This window comes from Gossypium arboreum, chromosome 7 (genome assembly GCF_025698485.1).
Source record: "Gossypium arboreum isolate Shixiya-1 chromosome 7, ASM2569848v2, whole genome shotgun sequence".
NCBI lineage: Eukaryota > Viridiplantae > Streptophyta > Magnoliopsida > Malvales > Malvaceae > Gossypium > Gossypium arboreum.
In genome coordinates this window covers 91,627,439-91,650,936 of record NC_069076.1, presented here as the reverse complement: position 1 = coordinate 91,650,936, position 23,498 = coordinate 91,627,439, and the positions used below count along the sequence as shown (strand labels likewise).

General features: G+C 37.3%; 2 non-coding genes across 2 annotated transcripts; both read left to right on the top strand.

The window, feature by feature from the left end:
* The first annotated feature begins 11,632 nt into the window (after nucleotides 1–11,632).
* On the top strand, nucleotides 11,633–11,739 carry LOC128295656 (small nucleolar RNA R71). The gene has a single exon (XR_008286216.1). It is a non-coding gene; the product is annotated as a small nucleolar RNA R71 (small nucleolar RNA).
* A 5,437-nt stretch (nucleotides 11,740–17,176) lies between these two features.
* Nucleotides 17,177–17,281, top strand: LOC128295981 (small nucleolar RNA R71). Its single transcript, XR_008286528.1, has one exon. It is a non-coding gene; the product is annotated as a small nucleolar RNA R71 (small nucleolar RNA).
* The last annotated feature ends 6,217 nt before the right edge of the window (nucleotides 17,282–23,498 follow it).

The window sequence follows — 23,498 nt, the reverse complement described above, 5'->3', positions numbered from 1 at the left end:
AAAACCCAGAATAATTTATGTAGAATAAGTACTTCGAAATTGAAAGATTCAAGAAGCAATATGAAATCTTAATAAAAATTCTCAAATATCAACAACTATATAATCAACTATCTAATAGGCATTCTCAACTAAACTGTAAGGCCCTAGAAAATGCAAAATACCTTAAATGACCTTAAATCCTGTTACTCGGACAAGAAGTAAATACTAACTAGTATAAATAATGTAGATAATATAAAATGCCCTATATAGTCTAAAAAAGCAAAATTTTGGTTGATTAGAAAAGTAAGATTAAAAAAATGTGTTTTACTGTAACTAACTGATGGTTGTGTAACTAACTAAAAATTCAACTTAAGGCAAGCGCACCTATCAAACAGCAGTATAGTTATGGTGAGACCAAAAATATAGTATCCACGAGGACTAAAAGTACTAGTGATTACTATCTTTTTATTATCTAGCCTAAGAATTAAAGTTTGTTTTTAAACTAAAACTATTTATCTAATTAACTAAGATTACGACAAAGATGAAGTTTGGAAAATACTTTGGGAAAAACCGATGGAGAAGATAATACCCAAGGAAGAATCCACCTAGACTTCACTTATTACTTCTAAATTAGACAATTTATTCACTTAACTTAATCCGTAGAAATCCCTAATTTATGTTAATATCTCTCTCGAGACTAAGAACAACTGACTTTAGGCTGATTAATTGAAATCTCTTTCTAATTAAAACCCCTATTGTCGTGTTAACTTGATCTATGGATTCCCTTATTAGATTTGAATCTAACCCGACAGATTTATGTCATCCTATCTCTAGGATTGCATTAAACTCCGCTTAATTATGAATGATCTACTCTTAGATAGGGACTTTTGCTCTACTGAATAAGCACATCAAAACCTGGATTAATACCCTAGAATATTAAAATAAGAATTTAGAACTCACAATTAAGAATAAGAATAAGTCTTTATTATATAATTCAAATAGTAATAAGATTCGTCATAGGGTTCATCTCCTTTAGGTATTTAGGGAGTTTAGTTTAAAATAATAATGGAAAACATCTCAAAGTTTGGAAAACAACAAAACATAAAGAAACCCAAAAAACTTCTAGGAAATTGGATGGAAATCTTCAGTCTTGATGTAAATCCTGGCTCTGAGGTGATTCCGATGGTTGTTCTTAAGTATTTTCTACCTCTAACTCTGTGTGTCCCCTCTAATCCTCTTTTAGGGTGTTTATATAGGCTTTAGAATGCTTCAAAACCCTCAAAAGTGCCCTTTTCCGAATAGAACTAGGCTTGGGCTTGGGCTTGGCAGAGACACGGCCGTGTGCCATGCCCGTGTAAAGGTGCTTAAGTCGTGTGTACTACTGAGTTGATTTTTAGTCAACACGGCCATGTCACACAGGCGTGTGGCCTTTCTGTGTGACTCACACGAGCGTGTGGATCACCCATGTAGAAGTGCTTTGGCCGTGTGAAACACTGTTTTAAGCCCATTTGGCCCTTTTTTAGTCCGTTTCTTACTCTTTTTGCCTTCCTATGCTCACCTAAGTATAAAACAAGAATTTAAAGGATTAGGAGCATTGAATTCAATGAAATCAAGGAAAAATCATCGATAAATATGCCAAGCATGGGGTAAAAGTATGTATATATTACGGTTTATCAAATATCCCCACACTTAAGCATTTGCTTGTCCTTAAGCAAAATCCTCAACTCACAATTAAAATAAATCCTTCTCAATTTATACTTTTCATCAATAATGTTTCAAAATAATTCACAAGCAATCATACATTGAGCATTTAACTAAAAGAACATTAAAGTTTCAACTGATCAAGGTTGAGCATTTTAATCATAAAATCATAGGCATCTCCCTTTATCTAAGTAATTATCTTTAATTCCAAATTTGACAAGGGATGACATCCTCACTAAAGGTTCACTCAAATCACTCAAAGTGTTTAAGGTTTAACAATTAAGAATTCAATAGTCACACATGAAAAGTTATTACCATAAGCTTGCATGAAAATCAAATCTCCACCACTATAAATGAGATGATACACAAATCAAAAGGTTTTTAAAAGGGCTGTAATGGGGCTTGGGTTAAAGGTGTGAATAAAAGCTGAAAAAGAAGATTAGAATCGAGATTAACTCAATAAATTACCAAACTTAGAAAAATAAAGTTAATTACTGAATTACAAATGATTGCCGAAGTCAAACTATCCAAAACAAATGAAATGAGCTTTCTTCTCTCAATATAATGATTTTAATCTATCCAAGCTCTTTAGAACAATATGTAACTAAATGAATATAACCTTTTTTAATAAAATAATTATATAAGAGAAAATTATAAGATTCGAAAGAAAGACAATAGTTAGGTAATTAACAAAATCAAATCTCGACAAAAAGGGACTCAATAAATTAGGAAAAATTCTCAACGAATCAAAAAATATGATATAGGGGTTAAAATTTAGGGTAACTTTAAAAAAAATAGTTTGTTAAGCTCAAAGAGATTCACTAAGGGTTAATTATGAGGGTAGGCTTTTTATGGGGTAAATGGGTTAAAACCTAAGTGCCTTTATCATTTTAGTATATCAAATCAAGGGTGTGGTCTCGACATGTATAATCGGTGCAAGTTCTAGAATAACAAATCAATGTTGACACACTCATAACCAATAAAATCAGTGAGCAAGAAAGATATATGCTCTAAAAGGCTCAAAATCTCACGAAAATTATAGGTATTTGACGTCAATCCTTGTAAATTCAAAACTTCAAGATAATACCTCAATTCAGGGAAACAACCTAGCAATTTTATTTCTCAAAAGTTTCAGCTTATCATAGTCGATTCTCTAATGTCTTAAAGTTTAAAAAATCAATGCACAGTTGCCTATGATTTACTTCAAAAACATAATAGAAATCATAAATCAATCAGAATTCACTCTAATACTGATATGAGAAAATTATTTGAGAACAAGATAAAAATTCAGGGATTTCTGATAATCATATAAATACCCTCCCCACACTTAAGATGTACATTGTCTTCAATGTACAAAGATACATAATATTAATATAAGCATAATATCAAAAGAAAAGGAGAAAAGTGAAACTTCCCTGAATTTTTGGATGAAATCCTTGGAATAGCGAAGGCTGGATTTGTAGATATGACCAATGAACGACGTGATTCTGAGTTACTAATAAGAAAATAAACATCATTGTAGAAGAGAATTAAGGCTTACTCGATAACAACCATTAAGATAAACATAGTTCAAAATCTAAAAACATAAGTCTTCAAAAATAAATAAAATAAAGATAAAATAAAAATAAAGATAAAAATAAAAATAAAATAGATGGACTTAAAGGTCCTCATCATTAGTGTCGTGAGCGAGTGGCGTTGGAGGAGCGATATGAAGGTGCTCGCGAATTTGCCGCAAAGTCTCATCGATACTGTCGAACCTTAGATCAAGACTGTCGAACCTCTGAGCACAGTACTGACGGAAATCAGTAAACTCCTCAAATGACACTCCTCGAAAGCTCACAATAGAGGGAGTATGTCGATGACTCGATGGTAGTGGTTGTGGTGAATCCTTGTGAGGCAGAGGGACATCATCAGTAATGTCCTCTGGCTCATCTTGGTCATCAGGCTGAACGAGTTGGTACTGAGGGGGGTCGAATCCACGACGTCGCTCTATCATCCTCATATGGATCATGCTGGAAATTCCCTTAGGAGACATCTGGCCGACTAGTATGAGTGTTGATGACATGTCTAGAGTGTCGAAGAGGCCAAAATGTCGAGAGAGGCAAGTCACGTAAGGGCCAAGGCAGATGGGGCCCCTCCAATGGCGATCTGTCTAGTGGCGAAGGCGAGGGTGATGAAATATGCTAAGTCAAATACATGGCCAGTCGCCATGCTCCATAAGAAGTACGCATCGGTAGTGCTAACTACTTCAGTGCTCTCTCTCCTCCCAGTCAAAGTGTGAGCCAAGATGGCATGAATGTAGCGTAGTGCTGGAGGTAGAGAAGTCGCCTTTTAGTGACTTGCATCATAGGGGACTGTGCTCACCGTAAGGTCGGTCCAACAGGAAAATAGTGAATAGTATATGTGACAGTGAAGTTGTAGGAAATTCTCTGAAGCCATGAACTCCTCCGTGTAGAGGCCCAAAGCAACTCCAAACTCGGGTACACTCATATGCCTGACAAGTCCACCAAGTCTAAAAATGATGGTACCAGCCTCGTCATGTGTATTCATCACGTGTAGTAGGTGGAAAGTAGTGCAGAATTCCAATGTCAGCTCTGAATATGTGGGCTCGATGATTGTAAAGAACCGATCCCATAGCGTAGTATCGAGATAGAAACGGACAAGGTGAGCCAGTTGGACCTGCTCCAAAGTGGCTGATCGCGTGATTTCGTGATAGGTTTTAAATATTTATAATTACTCATTCTTGAAACTAACTATTATCGTGATGTAGGCAAGTGAACCTATCGAACATTAGTATAGTTTTAGCAAGATCGGATTGTTGAACCCAAAGGAACTAAAAGTACTAGTAATGACTGTCTTTTTATTATCTAGCCTAAGAATGAAGAGGTTTTTGTATTAACTAACTAATTATCTAAACTAAGAATTCACAGAGAATGGAATTGGGGAATTGCTTTTGGGAAAATCGATTGAATTAAGACAATACCTAAGGAAAAATCCACCTAGACTGTACTTGTTATTCTGGCTCCAAATCAGACGATTTATTCATTTAACTTGTTCCGTAGAGATCCCTAAGTTATGTTATTATCCCTAGTCAAGACTAATAAAATCTAATCCCTAGATTAAATAATTGAGACCTTTCTCTAATTAACACCTTAGGGTTGCATTAACTCGATCTATAGATCCCCTTATTAGGTTTCACCCTAATTCGGAAAAATCTTGTCACCCTATGTCTAGGCACGCAAACAACTCCGCTTAATTATGAAAATGTACTCTTAGACAGGGTCTATTCCTCCTCTGAATAAGAGCTTATCTTGAATCAGTATCCTAGGATATCAAAACAAGAATTAAGAACACATAATTAAAAGCAAGTTAAATATTTATCATACAATTCAGATAATAATAACAAGATTCGTCTTAGGTTTCATTCCCCTTAGGTATTTAGGGGTTTTAGTTTATAACTAAATAAGAAAACATCTCAGAATAATAAAGAATACAAAACATAAAGAAAACCCAAAACTCCTGAAGGGGAAATTGAGGAGAGATCTTCAGTCTTGATGGTGAATCCAGCTTCTGAGATGGATCAATCGGCTTCCTTGGAGTAATTCCTTACTCCCTATTCTGTGCCTCCCTTTTCTTCCTCCTCTAGGGTGTATTTATAGGCTTTAGAATGCCTAAAAGCCCTCAAAATTAGTTTTTTCCAAATTGGACTCAACTTGGGCTCGGCAGGGACATGCCCGTGTGCGATTACTTCAGGCCATGCTCGAGCCTGCCAAATTGACATAGCCGTGTGGTCTCCCCGTGTGAGGAGGTCCAGGCCGTGTTGATTTCGTACTTTGGCCCATTTTTTCCATTTTTGGCCCGTTTCTTGTTCCTTTCGCTCTCCTATGCTCTCTTAAGTGTAATACATGAAATTAAAGCATTAGGAGCATTGAATTCACCAATTCTAATGGAAAATCATCCATAAAATGCGTTAAACATGGGGGAAAAATATGTATAAATTACGGTTTATCAAATACCCCCACACTTAAGCATTTGCTTGTCCTCAAGCAAAATTCTGAACTCATAATCAAAATAAATTCTTCTCAACTTATAATTTCTATCGATAATATCTCAGAATAATCCATAGGTAATCATACATTGAGAATTCAAATAAAAGAACATAAAAGTTACAAACATTCCAATTGAGTATTTAATCATGCAAACATAGGTGTCTCTCCTCATTTAAGTAATTACTTTTGATTCAGAATACCAAAGAGTTTCACATCCTCACTAAAGTTTCACTCAAATCACTCGAGGTGTTTAAGGACAATAAATGAAGCACTCAATAGTCAATAATTGAAAAGTCATTACCATAGGCTTGCATGAAAATCAAATCTCCACCACTATAATTTAAGATGATATATCAATCAAAAGGTCTTTAGAGGGTTGTAATGAGGCTTGGTTAGGGGGTGTGGTCACAAGCTGAAAGAAAGGGTTAGAATCGAGATTAAGTTGAAAAATTACTTAACTAGAAAAATATTTAATCATCACTTACGTACAACATAACTTTTCTCAGAAAATAGAATTAAACTTCTTTAGCTCAGAAGATTACTACTATTAAGATGTATATACACATTTTTTTAATAACAAGTTAAATAACATAGACTAACTATTAAGAACAAGACATAGCTAAGCAATTTAATCAACTCAAATCTCGACAAAAATAGGGATAAAAAATAATTGAGGGGATTTCAACAAAAAATAGGTTAAGGGTTAATAGTAAGGGTAATATAAGAAATGGCTTGTTAGGCTCAAGGGGGTTAACTAGGGGTTAATCGTGGAGGTAGGCTTTTCATGGCATGAGTGGGTTAATCCTAAGTGCCTTAATCATTTTGACATATCAAATCAAATGGTGTGGTCTCGACATGCATAATCAAGCAAGTTCTAGAATAACAGTTCAATACTGACACACTCAAAGAAATAATAAAAGTGAGATGAAAGAATTAATAGATGCTCAAAAGGCTCAAGAATCTCACAAAAATTATGGCTTTTTGATGTTTAAAACTTCTGAATTCTATCTCAAAGTAATACCTAAACTTTGGGGAAACAACCTAAGATTTTAAATTCTTAAAAATCAACTTATCATGTTTGATTCTCTAATGGCTTAAGTTTAAACAATCAATGCATAAATGCCTATGTTTTAGTTTAAGATATATCAATCAAAATTTATCCTAAATATGATATGAAAGCTTTTCAAGAGAACAAGGTAATCATTCAGGGATTTTTCTGATAATGAAATAAATACCCCCCACACTTAAGATGTAAATTGTCCTCAATGTACAAAGATAGATATATTGAAGAGAATATAAAAATAAGATAGGGAGAGAAGTGAAACTTCCTGTGTGATGAATTCCTCGAATTAGAGTTTTGGAGACTAATCGGTTCGAGAGTGGAGGAGGATACTCCGGCGGTCGTAGAGGTTCATTAGTCCATAAGTCCTGTGCCAAAAGGATATTATATCCAGTGGTAGCTATGGTCGTGGTCGATCAGGATATGATAGTCGTGAAGAACCTTTCCCGGTGGAGTTGTTAGTTCCTATGCGATGATGAGCTTAAGAGCTCTAATAACTATGATAAAATCAGGAACTTTTTAGGGGATATTAGGAAGAATAATTACTCATAAAGAAATAGCCGAAATTGATAATTAAAAATAAAATTCTAAAATCTAATAAAAATTAAAAGTAGTTTTAATAAAAATTAAAAACATAAAATAATAAATAAATGTTTTTAAACATCTTCATCACTGGATGGTTCGCGAGGTGGGACTAGCGATGAGATGTGGAGGTGTTGACAAATCTGCTGTAGAGTAGCATCAATGTTGTCAAATCATTGAAAACACTGCTGCTCAAATCGAGTGAGACACTCACAGATGTCAGCATATGAAGCCGCCGCATGAACTGGACCAGAGGGTGGTGGTGGCTGAGTCGGTGGGTCCTCGTGCTATGGAGGGACATCATCAGGAATGTCCTCGTAGGCCTCCTCCTCGGTAGATTGGGTGAGACGATATTGGGGAGGGTAGGTTCTTCAGCACCTCTCGATCATCCTCATGTTAAGCATGCTCGAGATGCCTTGTGGAGACATCTGGCCGATGAGGGTAAGGGATGATTCTTGGGCCGCGGTGCTGAGGAGCTTGAAGTGGCGAGCCAGCCGAGTAACATAGGGGCTAATGGAGATGACCCCCTTCCTATGCCGCTCCGTCTGGTGCTGAATCGCGAGGGCAATGAAATAGGCAAGGTCGATGACGTGCCCGTGCGACATACACCATAAGAAGTAGGCATCGTGAGTGTTGACGATGCCAATGCTCTCTCGCTGTCCTATAATCTTGTGAGCCAAAATGGCGTGTAGGTACCTTAGAGATGGAGGGAGAACTGATGCCTTGGAGCGGCTAGGATTGTAGGAGGCTGCGCCAGGGGCCAAAGTGTGCCAGCACTTCGTGGGAGAGAAATGTATGTGCCGAGTGAGAGCATGTTGGTAGACTAATTTACCTAAGCGAAATTGGACCGTGCCAGGATCATCGTAGTTCGTCATTACGGTCTAAAGATGGAACATTGAGCATAGTTCCATTGTGATCTCAAAGTATGTTGGCTCGATGATCCCAAAGAACAGTTCCCAAGGGTTGGTGGTTAGGAGGGCCCGAATTGCTTTAGTCAATTGAACTTGTTCTACCGTAGCACAGTCGATGCAGCGGCCCGCAATTAAAGGTCGAGCCCGAAGGATTTGGAAAAGTTCTTCTTGGAGCCCACAGAGGAACTGCAAGAGAGGGTGATGAATTTTCGTGGTTGGACCCGCGAAAGATGACGCTCCCTTCCGTTTATTTGAAACAGATAGTTTTCTTTCCTCGTGAAGATGACATGGTACCTGCGATAAAAAAACCATTAATTCATTTTGAGGAATGATCAAAGTAAAATGAAGCTAATTTGAAAATAACAATCATAATTTCAGCAACTACTAAGACTAATAAGTTAATCAAAGCAATAAATTGTATGACATAAAAATGGCAACGAATTTCATGGAATGCAATATGTGTGACGGATGAAAAATGTTAACACTAAAGGCATGAGTATATATATTATTCTAATCGTGAATATTTACTTCAAAATAATCAAATAAAGTAGAGAAATCATATAATGAGTAAGAATTTTAACATGAGAAAGATAATAACTATTCTAGATATAACATTTGTATGATAAGAATAAGAAAGATGAAAAATTTCATATTATTATGATAAATAGCCCTAGAAATTAGTAAGAATAAATGAGAAAAGAGTGAACAAACGCTAGAAAGAGGAGAATGGGCGTCAAAAATAGAGTTGGAGGCAGTGCAAGGGCGTGGCAAGGAGGCCGTGTGGAATTGCAGCGGGTAGGGTTAGGGTTTTTGAGTGGGGAAGACAATGAATAGTGCAGGGTATTTATACAGTTAGAGGCACACGGCCAGGTAACATGCTCGTGTTCCCCAATTTTAGCTCGTGTGATTCGCGAATTTTGAATTTGGATGCCTCTGACAGTTAGTACACGCCTATGTTCCTTGAGGGTGTAGGTGCACACGGCCGTGTTGCACGGTCGTGTCTGGCGTTGTTCGCTTCTCCCTCGCCTGTGTATGAAAACCCACGCCTGTGTTAATTTGAAAGTTTTACCCACCGTTCTTCCACACGAGCATGTCGTACGCCCGTGTTGTTTTGACGGGTTCGACCACGGCCATGTCGTACAGCCGTGGCATTTTATCGTAGCCCGTGTTTGGGAAAATCGTTGCCCTATTTTCACACAGCCCTAAGCACGCCCGTGCTCTTGGTCGTGTCCCTCTGGAAAACCTGCATTCAGGTGCTCCGTTAGTAAGTTAGATGTTGAAAACTAAATTTTAAAGAAGTTAATACAGTTAGTGCTTGGGTTGCCTCCCGAGAAGCGCTTATTTATAGTCTAGGCTCGACTTACCTCTCCGTTGAATGATTATGGTGGTTTGAGGAGTTTATACTCCTTATTCCTGCTATCAATCTCATCAAAATAAGGTTTTAGATGGGTGTTGTTTACCTTAAAAGTGCCGAACTTGGGGTGACTTACCTTGACTGTACCGAATGGAAAAATACTAAGTACTGTAAGAGGGATTTCTTCATTCGGTGTAGTAGTGACAATGTGAGCATCGACGGCATCTAATAAGACTTTATCTCCAACCTTAAGTTGATTTGGAGAGGTATCGAGCTCGTTCTGGAGTAGTTTTGGTTTATCGTGTGTTCTCAGTTTATGTGTTCGCCATTCATCTAGCTCCTCTATTTGCAGCCTTCGTTCTTAATGAATAGGTCCGCTACTATTGTTTGAGAATGGCTCATGTACTTCCTTCAGACTTATCTCCTACAAAGTGGGTTGTATCATATGGTCAGTTTTAATAGAAGGGTTTAGATGATCACCTTCAATTTCCGATGTGTTGCCAGAATTGCGAGCTTGAAGGGTGATTGTTTCGTCTCCCACACAAAGCGTGAGCTCACTGTGCCAACATCAATAATTGTTTTAGCAGTTGCTAAAAAGGGCCTTCCTAGAATTAAAGGAGTGTTGCTATCCTCCTCTATGTCTAGAATAATGAAGTCAACGGGAAATATAAATTTATCGATTTTAACTAGCACATCTTCAATAATACCCCTAGGGAATCTTATAGTTTTATCTGCTAATTGAATGCTCATCCTAGTCTGTTTGGGTTTCCCGAGACCTAGTTGCTTAAATATTTTGTAAGGCATGACGTTGATACTAGCCCCTAAATCAGCTAATGCATTATTAACATCTAAACTACCAATTAAGCAAGGAATCGTAAAACTCCCTGGATCTTTTAATTTGTTCGGTAGCTTATTTTGCAAAATAGCTGAGCACACTGCGTTTAGCTCCACATGTGATGCCTTTTTTAACTTCCGCTTATTTGCTAAAAGCTCCTTTAAAAATTTCATTGCATTTGGCATCTGCGATAGGGCTTCAATAAACAGCAAGTTAATATGTAATTTTTTTAAGAGTTTAAGGAATTTACCAAATTGTTCATCTGAGCGGTCTTTTCTTGTCGCGTTGGGGTATGGCACACGAGGTTAATATTTGACATTCACCGTTTTGTTTTTATTATAACCTACCTCACCTTGACCTTTGCTTACCACAGATTCTTGCCTCGGTTCTTGCTCAGGCTCAACGACTCCTTCGTTATCTTGAATATTAATTGCGTTGAGCTGTTCCCTTGGGTTGGGTTTAGTATTACTTGGCAAGCTGTGGTCATTCAGAGATTAGTTTGGAAAGCTGGCCTATCTGAGTTTCGAGCCCTTGGATCGACGCTTGTTGATTTTTAAGTGCTGTCTCGGTGTTCTGGAAATGGGTTTCTGACATCGAGATAAAATTTGTGAGCATCTCTTCAAGGTTCGGTTTCTTTTCCTGTTGATAGGGTGGCTGTTGAAACCCGGAGGATGTTGTGGTCTTTGATTTCCTTGACCGCCCCACGAGAAATTGGGGTGGTTCCTCCAACCTGCATTGTAAGTGTTACTATATGGATTGTTTTGAGGTCAAGGATTATTACCCATGTAATTTAATTACTCGTTATCCATGTTGTGGCTATAATGTTGGTATTCCGAATGGCTTGTTCCACCTCTACTTGCTTCGCATTACATTACTGGGTGAACCTGTGAAGAACTAAGAAAACCATCAATTTTCTTATTTAAGAGTTCTACCTAATTAGAGAGCATGGTGACCGAATTGACATTATAAATACCGTTTGTTTTCGTTAGCTTTGTCCTCATGACTTGCCACTGATAGTTATTCAGTGACATCTCCTCTATAAACTCATAAGCATCTTCAGGTGTTTTATTATTGATGGTTCCGCCAGCAGCTGCGTCAACCATTTGTCGAGTCGAAGGATTCAGACCATTATGGAACATTTGAACCTGTAGCCAAAGCGGTAAACCATGGTGAGGGAACCTTCTCAAAAGGTCCTTGTATGTCTCCCATACATCGTAGAGTGTTTCTAAATCCATTTGCACAAAAGAAGAGATATCATTACGTAATTTAGCCGTTTTAGCCGGTGGAAAATATTTTAGTAAAAATTTTCGGTCATTTGCTCCCAAGTAGTAATTGACCCTCGTGGTAACGAGTTCAACCACTGTTTATCTTTGTTCCTCAATGAAAAAGGGAATAACCGAAGACGAATGGCATCATCAAAAACACCATTAATTTTAAATGTATCGCATAGTTCTAAGAAGTTGGCTAAATGAGCGTTGGGATCCTCATCCTGCAAACCATCAAATTGAACAAATTGCTGTATCATTTGAATAGTGTTAGGTTTTAGTTCAAAAGTATTTGCAGCTACAGCAGGTCTAACTATGCTCAATTCAGTTCCTGTTAAACAAGGTTTAGCATAATCATACATAGTGCGTGTAGCAGGATTTTGATTAACCGCAATTGCAGGAGGTAGCTAATTGTCTTGGTTTTCAACCATTTCTGCGGTTGGGGTTTGAATATCATTGTCTTACTCATTCTCTGTGTATCTTAACCTTAGCCTTATTTCTCTTTGGTTTCTGCGAACTGTGCGATTAATTTCTTCGTCAAAAAGTAATGGTCCTGACGGGTTTCTTCTAGTCATAAACTATAAAAAACCTGCCAAGAGAAGGAAAAAAATAAGTAATAATAATAATAAAATTAAATTAAATTGCAAGAAAAATAAATGGCTAAAATAATAAAAATTAAGCGTTCCTAATATCTTAGTTCCCTGGCAATGTCACCAAAAACTTGATCGCGTGATTTCGTGATAGGTTTTAAATATTTATAATTACTCGTTCTTGAAACTAACTATTATCGCGATATAGGCAACTGTACCTATCGAACAGTAGTATAGTTTTAGCAAGACCGGATTGTCGAACCCAAAGGAACTAAAAGTACTAGTACCCAAAGGAACAGAGAATGGAATTGGGGAATTGCTTTTGGGAAAATCGATTGAATTAAGACAATACCTAAGGAAAAATTTACCTAGACTGTACTTGTTATTTTGGCTCCAAATCAGACGATTTATTCATTTAACTTGTTCTGTAGAGATCCCTAAGTTATGTTATTATCGCTATTCAAGACTAATAACGTCTAATCCCTAGATTGAATAATTGAGACCTTTCTCTAATTAACACCTTAGGGTTGCATTAACTCGATCTATGGATCCCCTTATTAGGTTTCACTCTAATCTGGAAAAATCTTGTCACCCTATGTCTAGGCACGCAAACAACTCTGCTTAATTATGAAAAATGTATTCTTAGACAGGGTCTATTCCTCCTCTGAATAAGAGCTTATCTTGAATCAGTATCCTGGGATATCAAAACAAGAATTAAGAACACACAATTAAGAACAAGTTAAATATTTATCATACAATTTAAAAAATAATAACAAGATTCGTCTTAGGTTTCATTCCCCTTAGGTATTTAGGGGTTTTAGTTCATAACTAAATAAGAGAACATCTCAGAATAATAAAGAATACAAAACATAAAGAAAACCTAAAACTCCTGAAGGAGAAATTGAGGAGCGATCTTCAGTCTTGATGGTGAATCCAGCTTCTAAGATGGATCAATCGACTTCCTTGGAGTAATTCCTTACTCCCTATTCTGTGTCTCCCTTTTCTTCCTCCTCTAGGGTGTATTTATAGGCTTTGGAATGCCTAAGAGCCCTCAAAATTAGCCATTTTCGAATTGGACAAAACTTGGGCTCGGTAGGGACACGCCCGTGCGTGATTACTTCAGGCCGTGCTCGAGTCTGCCAAATTGACACGGCCGTGTGGTTTGCCCGTGTGAGGAGGTCCAGGCCGTGTTGATTTCGTACTTTGGCCCATTTTCTCTGTTTTTGGCCCGTTTCTTGTTCCTTTTGCTCTCCTATGCTTTTCGAAGTATAAAACATGAAATTAAAGCATTAAGAGCATCGAATTCACCAATTCTAATGGAAAATCATCCATAACATTTGTTAAGCATGAGGTAAAAATATGTATAAATTACGGTTTATCAGCGGCCCAATCAATGCATCGGCCCATTCCCAATGGTCGTACTCGAAGAAGCTGGAACAAGTCATCTTGTGGGCTGGAGGAGAATCGAAGTAGAGGATGACGAGTCTCGGTCGAGGCGCTCGAGGAGATTGCACCAGAACCCTTTCACTTTTTTGAAACGGGGATAGCAGTTTTCTTACCTTGTGTGTTTGTCATAATCAATCTGAAAAAGGAAGAGCATTAAGCAATAAATAAGGAAGTACGTAATTAAAGGTTCCGGTATGCCTAGATCAATAGTCCTAAAAAAAACTTAAAACTAGAATGAAAATAAGATAGAAAAATAGTTCCGAGCTAAAAACTTCTAATAATAATAGACAAAATAATTGACTCGTAACCTATAAGCAAAGAATTGAAATAGTAGCCTGAGATAAATCAAAACAGTGAAAGGAACACTATGGTTGTAACTAAACATGAAATGAAAGTAAACATAAGTATATTGTAACAAATAAAAGAGAATGGCATTATTAAAATATGGAGAACTAACTATAATTATCTAAACATCTCCTAATGCATAAGTTGGAAATCAAATAATAAATAAATAGTAAAGAAAACAAATAAATGATGAATAAAAGAGTGAAAAAAATGAAGAAAGAATAAGGACCCTACGAGGCAATGGTCAGTCGAACGGGACTCTGTGGCGGTGGTCGGTTGGAAGAGGGCACGGCCATGGGAAGTAGGCCATGTGGCCTGCGGTGTTTAGGAGAGAAATGGGGAGAAAAGAGGAGGGAAGAAGAAAGGGAAAGAAGGAGGAAAGAAAGAAAGAAGAGAGAAAGAAAGAAAAAGAAAGAAAGAGAAGAGAAAGGGAGGGGGTTCGAACGGTGGTGGGTGATGGCCGGAGGAGGGAGAGGCACGATCGTAGAGGAGGTTGGGGGGTTTAAAATGGGGCACGGCCGTGTGAAACCCGTGTTGGGCCGCACGACCTGTCACACACCTGTGTGGATCGATTTGAGCCCGTGTTAATCGTGAAAATTTTATAACTATTCATCACACGGCCTATAGACACAGCCGTGTATCCTGGCTGTGTGGTTAACACGGTCGTATCGCATGACCGTATCCAATGTTTGTCAGTTCTCCCACACTCGTGTGGTGTCTCACACGCCCGTGTGTCCGAACACACAGTCGTGTGCCTCACTCGTGTGGCTCTATGACTTATTTAAATTTGAAAATTTAGCTCCAGTTTGCACACGGCCTAGGACACGCCCGTGTGTCCAGGTTATGTGTGTCACACGGTTGTGTGGATCGGGTTAATGACTATGTGGCTCGATATTTGGGGATTTTGTACCCCTGTTTCCACACGGCCAAGGACATGCCCGTGTGTCCAGGCTGTGTGGGCCACTGTACCTGCACAAAAACATTAAAAATAGCAAAAATGAACTAGTTAGTGGTGTTAGTGCTCGGGTTGCCTCCTGTGAAATGTTTATTTAGAGTCTGAGCTTGACTTACCTCTCTGTTGCATAGTCATAGTGGTTCGAGGAGTTTACACTCCTCATTCGTACTATCAATCTTATCAAAATAAGGTTTTAGACGAGTACTATTTACCTTAAAAGTGCCGAATTTGGAATAAGTTACCTCGACTGTACCGTATGGGAAAATGTTAAGTACCGTAAAAGAGATTGTTCCATTAGGTTTAGAAGTGGCAATACGAGGGTCTGCTACATCTAATAGTACTTTATCTCCAACCTTAAGTTGATTTGATAAAACATTGAGTCTGTCATGGCGTAGTTTCGGTTTATCGTGTGTTCTCAGTTTTTGTGTCCTCCATTCATCTAGTTCCTCGATCTGTAGCCTTTGCTCTTCATAGATGGGTCATTTGTTTTACTTGAACATGGCTCATTTATGCTCTTCGAACGTGTTTTCTGCAAAGAAGGTTGCACCACATGATCAGTATTAGTAGCATGATTTATACAACCACCCTTAATATTCAATGTGCTACTCGAATTACGAGCTTGAAGAGTGATTGTTTCATCACCCACACGAAGTGTGAGTTCACCTGTACCAACATCTATAATAGTTCTAGCAGCTGCTAAAAAGGGTCGTCCTAAAATCAAAGGCATGTCACTATCCTCTTCCATGTCTAGAACAACAAAATCAATTGGGAATATAAATTTATCGATTTTGACAAGTACGTCTTCAATGATACCCCTAGGAAATCTAATGGTTTTATCTGCTAACTGAATGCTCATCCTAGTTTGTTTGGGTTTCCCAAGACCTAGTTGTCTAAACATTTTATAGGGCATGACATTAGTGCTCGCCCCTAAATCAGCCAATGCATTCTTAACATCTAAACTACCAATTAAACAAGGAATCATAAAACTCCCTAGATCTTTCAATTTGTTGGGTAGCTTATTCTGTAGAATGGCTGAGCAAACTGCGCTTAACTCCACATGCAACGTATCATCCAACTTTCGCTTATTTGCTAAAAACTTCTTTAAAAATTTAACTGCATTTGGCATCTGCGAAAGAGCTTCAATAAACGGTAAGTTATTATGTAATTTCTTTAATAATTTAAGGAATTTACCAAATTGTTCATCTGTGTGGTCTTTCCCTGTCACATTGGGATATGGTACACGAGGTTTATATTCTCTTCTTACCGATTTTTGTTCGCTGTGGTCCACCTCATCTTTACCTTTACTTACCACAAATCCGTGTTTCAGTTCTGGTTCAGTTTCAACTAACCCTTCTTCATCTCGAACAGTAATTGCATTAAGCTGCTCCCTTGGGTTATTTTTAGTATTACTCGGCAAGCTACCTTGTGGTCGTTCGAAAATCATCTTTTCCAACTGGCCTATTTGATTCTCGAGCCCTTGAATTGAGTTTACTGATTTTTAAGAGCTGTCTCGGTGTTTTGGAAACGTGTTTCAGATATCGCTATGAATTTTGTAAGCATCTCCTCAAGGTTCAGTTTCTTTTCCTGCTGGTAAGGTGGTTGCTGAAAACCCGGAGGATGTTGTGGCCTTTGATTTCCTTGACTACCCCACGAGAAATTGGGATGGTTCCTTCAACCTGCATTATAAGTGTTACTATACAGATTATTTTAAGGTCTTGAGTTATTACCCATATAGTGGACTTGTTCCTCCTCGGTGCCAGGGTTGAAGGGTGGATAATCTCGGTTGTGCATTCCGCCATTTGAATCACACCTTATCACTGGATGTACCTGAGTAGAACCATATAAACCATCAATCTTTTTATTTAAAAGTTCTACCTGGTTTGATAGCATAATGACCGCGTCGAGGTTGAAAACATCAACTGCTTTTGTCGGCTTTGTTCTCATGACTTGCCACTGATAGTTATTCAGTGACATCTCTTCAATAAATTCATAAGCCTCTTCAGGTGTTTTGTTGTTTAAAGTTCCACCGGCGGCTGCGTCGATAAGTTGCCTTGTTGAGGGGTTCACACTGTTGTAAAAAGTCTGAACCTGTAACCATAAAGGTAACCCATGGTGAGGGTACCTTCTCAATAGGTCCTTGTATCTCTCCCATGCATCATAAAGAATTTCTAGATCCCTGCACAAAAGAAGAGATATCATTCCTCAATTTAGCCGTTTTATCCAACGGAAAATATTTAAGTAAAAATTTTTTGGTCATTTGTTCCCAAGTAGTGATTGGCCCTCGTGGTATGGAGTTCAACAACTGTTTAGCCTTATTCCTTAATGAAAAGGGGAATAATCGAAGGCTAATGGCATCATCAGAAATGCCATTAATTTTAAATGTGTCGCAGAGTTCCAGAAAATTCGCTAAATGAGTGTTTGGATCCTTTTCCTGCAAACCATCAAACTGAACAAACTGTTGTATCATTTGAATCGTGTTAGGTTTCAGTTCAAAATTATTTACAGCAACAGTAGGTCTAACTATACTCGATTCAGTTCCTGTTAAATTAGGTTTAGCATAATCATACATAGTACGAGGAGTAGGCTTCCTGATTTTCCTGATTTTTAGCCATCTCCTCGGTTATGGTGTGAATATCGTCCTTTCGCTCTTCCTCTATGTATCTTATGCTTCACCTTATTTCTCTTTGGTTTCTACAAGCTATGCTTTCGATCTCACTATCGAAAAGTAATGGTCCCGACGGGTTTCTTCTATTCATAAACTATAAAAACCTGTCAGAAGAAAATAAAAGAAAATTTAGTAAACAAAATTAAATAGAATTAAAAATAATAATTGCTAAAGTAATAAAAATTAAGCGTTCTTAATATCTTAGTCCCCGGAAACGATGCCAAAAACTTGGTGTTCATGTAACTAACTAAAAATTCGACTTAAGGCAAGTGCACCTATCGAACAGTGGTATAGTTATGGTGAGATCGGAAATACTGTATCCACGAGGACTAAAAGTACTAGTAATTACTATCTTTTTATTATCTAGCCTAATAATTAATGTGACAGCCCTAAATTGACCCTAGTCGAAAAGTGGTTTCGGGACCACTAAACCGAGTCATAAAAATAATTAACTGTCATAGTTGATGCTCATTATATGTACATATGCATGTGTGAAAATTTCATGTTTGGATTTTGTTAATTGTAAGTGAATTTTATCAAATAGGACTTATGTGAGAAAATTTAGTAATGTGCTAGGCAAATGTAGGGTGGCCTATAAGTGCATGTTGTGAAAATGGTGGGTTTGCATGTCAATTTACCCAAATTTAAGCATGATGGCGGCCATGCTATGGGTGGAAACATGTTGCAAACATGTTGGGTTAGTGGTTATGTTAGAAAGAATAAAATAATGAAAAAAAGGAAAATATGATGAAAACAAAGGAAAAAAAAGTGTCCATCCTTTCACATTTTCTTTGCTTGGCGAATGTTCTAAGAAGAAGGGGGAAGAGCTTGAGAAAATCAGCCATGGGAGTTTGTTAGACTAAGGTATGTTTGATGTTGTCCATGAGATTCATGCATGTTTTAGTTGTTAGTTTGAGTTCTACTTAGCCCATGGTTTAAATCTTTGCTATGAGATGGAGATGATATTCGCCATGGGTGTTGTCTTCTTGTTTGATGTTTGATGTTTGATGTTGTGGTGATGAGGCATGAAGATGAGTTAAGTTTCGCTAAGGTAGGTTTGTGTTGATGTCATTTGCATGCTAAGTGTGAAGCTTTGTAATGATGCACGTGTATGGTGCTCTTGATGTTGTGAATGGAAGTAGAGTAAAGGTAAAAGAAAATTTAGGTAGAAATGTGGATTTATAGGATGTTACAAGTATATGTAAAGCCATGCTAGGTTAGGAAAAATTCGGTCAAGTGTTCATGAGATGAAATTTTGTGTTAGGTGAATTAAAGATGATAGTATAGTTGATATCATATATATATATGTATGCATATTCGGCTATCAATTAAGAGCATAGGTGATGATGAGTCTAAGCTTTGTACATTCGGCCATATACATATATGCATGTGTGATTGGATTATTGATAGTAGGGCGATAGCATATGGCTATTAGCCAAATAGATAAAAGCACGAGGCAGCAAGATAAAAATTTTACCATGCCGTTTCGTATGCCATAAAATCATTAAAATGTGAATACCAATATATGTAGCAAAGGGGTTGAGTGAGTTAATTTATTTGTTTAAGCTCAAGATCCTAAAGGAGAGGCGTCCAACAAGGGGAAATCGAAGGTCATCGAGTAGCCGACTTGGAATTAATTCACCCAACACAAGTAAGTCACTAAGCGTATATTTTGTATCGATTTAAATAGACATGATGTCTATGTAATTATGCGAATGGAATGATAAATTTATATACATGTATGTATGTGGTGATGAAAGTATTGAATGAAAAGAAAAGAGGTGAGATGTATTGAGTTGTGGATTTCGGCACTAAGTGTGCGGGTATAAACATTTATGATCATGAGATTGCACTAAGTGTGCGGGTTTTAAATTTGTACAGCACTAAGTGTGCGAGTTTGATTATATAGCACTAGGTGTGCGAGTTGATTTTATAGCACTAAGCGTGCGGACTCACTATATGTTTTTGAATCACTATTGACACTGAGTGTGCGACATTATTAAGTTGATCACGGACAGCGGATCGGGTAAGTACCTTGAGTTCATGGCTAATAGGCGCTATGTTTATATTTGGAGTTGAGCTTGGTAAGTGTTGAACCTATGTGACAATTTTAATTGAAGTCACGTACATGAGAATTATCGTGGAATAAGTGAAAGGCCATTTAGTTGTATGATTGTAACGAAAACAAAATGATGTATAAAAATGCTTCAAATATCCTATTGATTAGTATATGGAATGTGAATGTGTAACTTGGTGTGAGATTGAACCGAAAGGTCTAAGGAACTATGGTATAGTTCGGTTTGGATGAAGTAATAGCATCGTTCCATTTTGTTTCCTCTTATGATAATGTTATTAATGGATGGTAGTGCATTGCTTATGACTTACTGAGTTATGTACTCATTTGGTGCTTATTGTTGCTTATTTAGGTTCTTGATCCATTTTACGTGCTCGGGACCGTCGTCGAAGTCATCACACCGGCTAGCAACTTTTGGTATTTTCTTCTTAGATGGTCTAAGAGAACATTTCGGCATGTATAGGCTATTATGTTTTGTTTGAACTTGGTATGTAAAACTTTGGATGGCCATGCGAAAATGGCTTATATACGTTTTGAGCATAATGTTATAGTCATCTTGAATGTATATGTTCATTAAGGAGCATGGAAATGTTGGTAACAGTTAGCCATGGGAATGGTCATTCATGATCACTTTTGGTATATGTATGACAAATTCTAGTTGATCCATGGAGGATCATGAAATAGGTAAAGTTGCCTTAAAAATAGATGCTGACAGCAGCAGTGATGTAGATTTGAAAAATCACTAAAAATAGTAGGAATGGAATTAAATAGTGAATAAATTATATGAATGAACCTTGATGAATCTATTTTCATAGGAAAGCAAGAAAATGATCATGTGAACAGTATGTTAAGATAAATTTAAGTTTTTGTGAGACAGGGCCAGAACGGTTTCTGGATCCCCTATTCCGACTTTGGAAATTCATTTTAAATTAAACCAAGGTAATTAGAAGTCATGCCATATATTCATAGATTCCTTTTTGAGTCTAGTTTCTATAGAAACAAACGGCACCAGTATTGAATCCCTGTACAGGGAGATATCCAAGTCGTAATGCGCAAAGGTCAGGGTAGTTGAGCCCTGAAACAGGGGAGACTTTAACTAATAAACTGTACTAATTGGCCTGACCAAAAATTCTAGAAAAAAAATTTTAGATGCAAATATGAGTCTAGTTTCAGGGAAAAATCACGAAACTGATTTTCGAGTTTTGGAACACAAGATATGATTTTTAGGGTGGCAGTGATGCAGCTTGCCAGCCTGCCTGGAAAATTTTAAATGGACTGTGAGATTAATTAAGTTAAGTCTATATGCACCTTGTGTTCGACTCCGGCAACGGTCTCGGGCACGGGGTGTTACAATTAAAGTGTGTTTTTAAACTAAAACTATTTTTCTAATTAACTAAGATTACGACAAAGATGAATTTTGGAAAATACTTTGGGAAAAACCGATAGAGAAGACAATACCCAAGGAAGAACCCACCTAGACTTCACTTATTACTTCTGAATTAGACAATTTATTCACTTAACTTAATCCGTAAAAATCCCTAATTTATGTTAATATCTCTCTCGAGACTAAGAATAACTGACTTTAGGTTGATTAATTGAAATCCCTTTTCTAATTAAAACCCCTATTGTCACATTAACTTGATCTATGGATTCCCTTATTAGATTTGACTCTAATCCGGCAGATTTATGTCGTCCTATCTCTAGGATTACATTCAACTCCGCTTAATTATGAATGATCTATTCTTAAACAAGGACTTTTGCTCCACTGAATAAGCACATCAAAACCTGAATTAATACCTTGGAATATTAAAACAAAAATTAAGAACTCACAATTAAGAATAAGAATAAGTCTTTATCATATAATTCAAATAGTAATACGAGTCGTCATAGGTTCATCTCCCTTAGGTATTTAGGGAGTTTAGTTCATAATAATAATGGAAAACATCTCAAAGTTTGGAAAACAACAAAACATAAAGAAACCCAAAGAACTTCTAGGAACTTGGATGGAAATCTTCAGTCTTGATGTAAATCCTGGCTCTGAGGTGATTGCGATGGCTGTTCTTGAGTATTTTCTGGCTCCAATTCTGTGTGTCCCCTCTAATCCTCTTTTAGGGTGTTTATATAGGCTTTAGAATGCTTTAAAACCCTCAAAAGTGCATTTTTTTGAACAGAATTAGGCTTGGGCTTGGCAGAGACATAGCCGTGTGCCACGCCCGTGTGAAGGTGCTTAAGCCGTGTGTACTACTGAGTTGATTTTTTGTCGACACGGCCATGTCACACGGGTGTGTGGCCTTCCCGTGTGACTCACACGGGCGTGTGGATCACCCGTGTGGAAGTGCTTTGTCCATGTGAAACACTGTTTTAAGCCCATTTGGTCCGTTTTTTGTCCGTTTCTTGCTTTTTTCGCCTTCCTATGCTCACCTAAGTATAAAAAAGAATTTAAAGGATTAGGAGCATTGAATTCAATGAAATCAAGGAAAAATCATCCATAAATATGCCAAGCATGGGGTAAAAATATGTATATATTACGGTTTATCACTAACCTACTTTAATGCATCACAAAACTGTTCCACGAGGGAAGCAGTTTTTGATATTTGACAAGCTGAAGTCTTCTTCAAACGCTACAAAAGGGTACAGAGAAAGTGTATAACTGGTGTAGAAATAGAACGTTTCAAAATACGAATTATCTTGTACTTGCATTGTTAAAAAAAAAATAGTTTAACTTCCCTATTTATGAAACATTGTAGTCATCGTCACAAGATAACTAAATCTAAAACCAAACCAAAACAAGGTTTCACATTTATTGTGGTATTCTAAATTTTCAATTGTTCAATGTTCATTTTTACTTCTTAACCATTAGCTGTAGCTTTTTGGACTAAGAATTCGAATAGCTAGGAGTATTAAATTCCAAAAGGTAAAAAAAGAAGTATGAGAATCAGAAAAATCAATTGTACAACCCTCTAATTAAAAAGCTAAACGGATTACAACTATCCTAAGTACATAGCGAAAGCATGAGAAAAATATTGTAAAACATAAGCTAAATTAAGAATCATGCAACTATTCCTCTTGACTAAGTACAAAATTTGAGTTAGAAGACATCGAAAATGATTGGTGCTTTCTAGTAGATAGATGATTCCGATCATATCTAAGTCGAATATTTGAGGAATTGTATAAACAGAAGCTCCGATAACTCTTATTATGAAATTAATTCTGTCATACTTATTGGGAAACGGGATAAAATACAAAGTTCGAGCTAAGAAAAATGAAATCAAAAACCTTATTGAGCAACACGTTAGGGAAAGGCTGATTGTTAATGAGAAATTGAGAGCTAGAAGGGCAATCGCTCTTACTCCGAAGATGAGTTGTAATACAAGTATGGCAAAAGTTGTGACCACAAGACGTTAGAAACGCATCCTTGATTATCTGCATACATATCTGACACAACAAGTCCTTATCCAGCTCAGCAACTCCAAAAACAGTAGCGGCGGCAGAGGGGGTGGCAGATTCTTCGAGGGGCGATGGACGCTGTGGCGGGTCCTTCGAGCGACGGCGGAACTTCGTCGAAGGAAGATGGCTTGGAATTCGATTTCACTACTAACACTCGAGGCTTTGTGCCTGTTGAGACTTCTTCCATGGTGAGTCAGGAATATCATATCCACAAGGACTAAAATTACTAGTACTTACTAT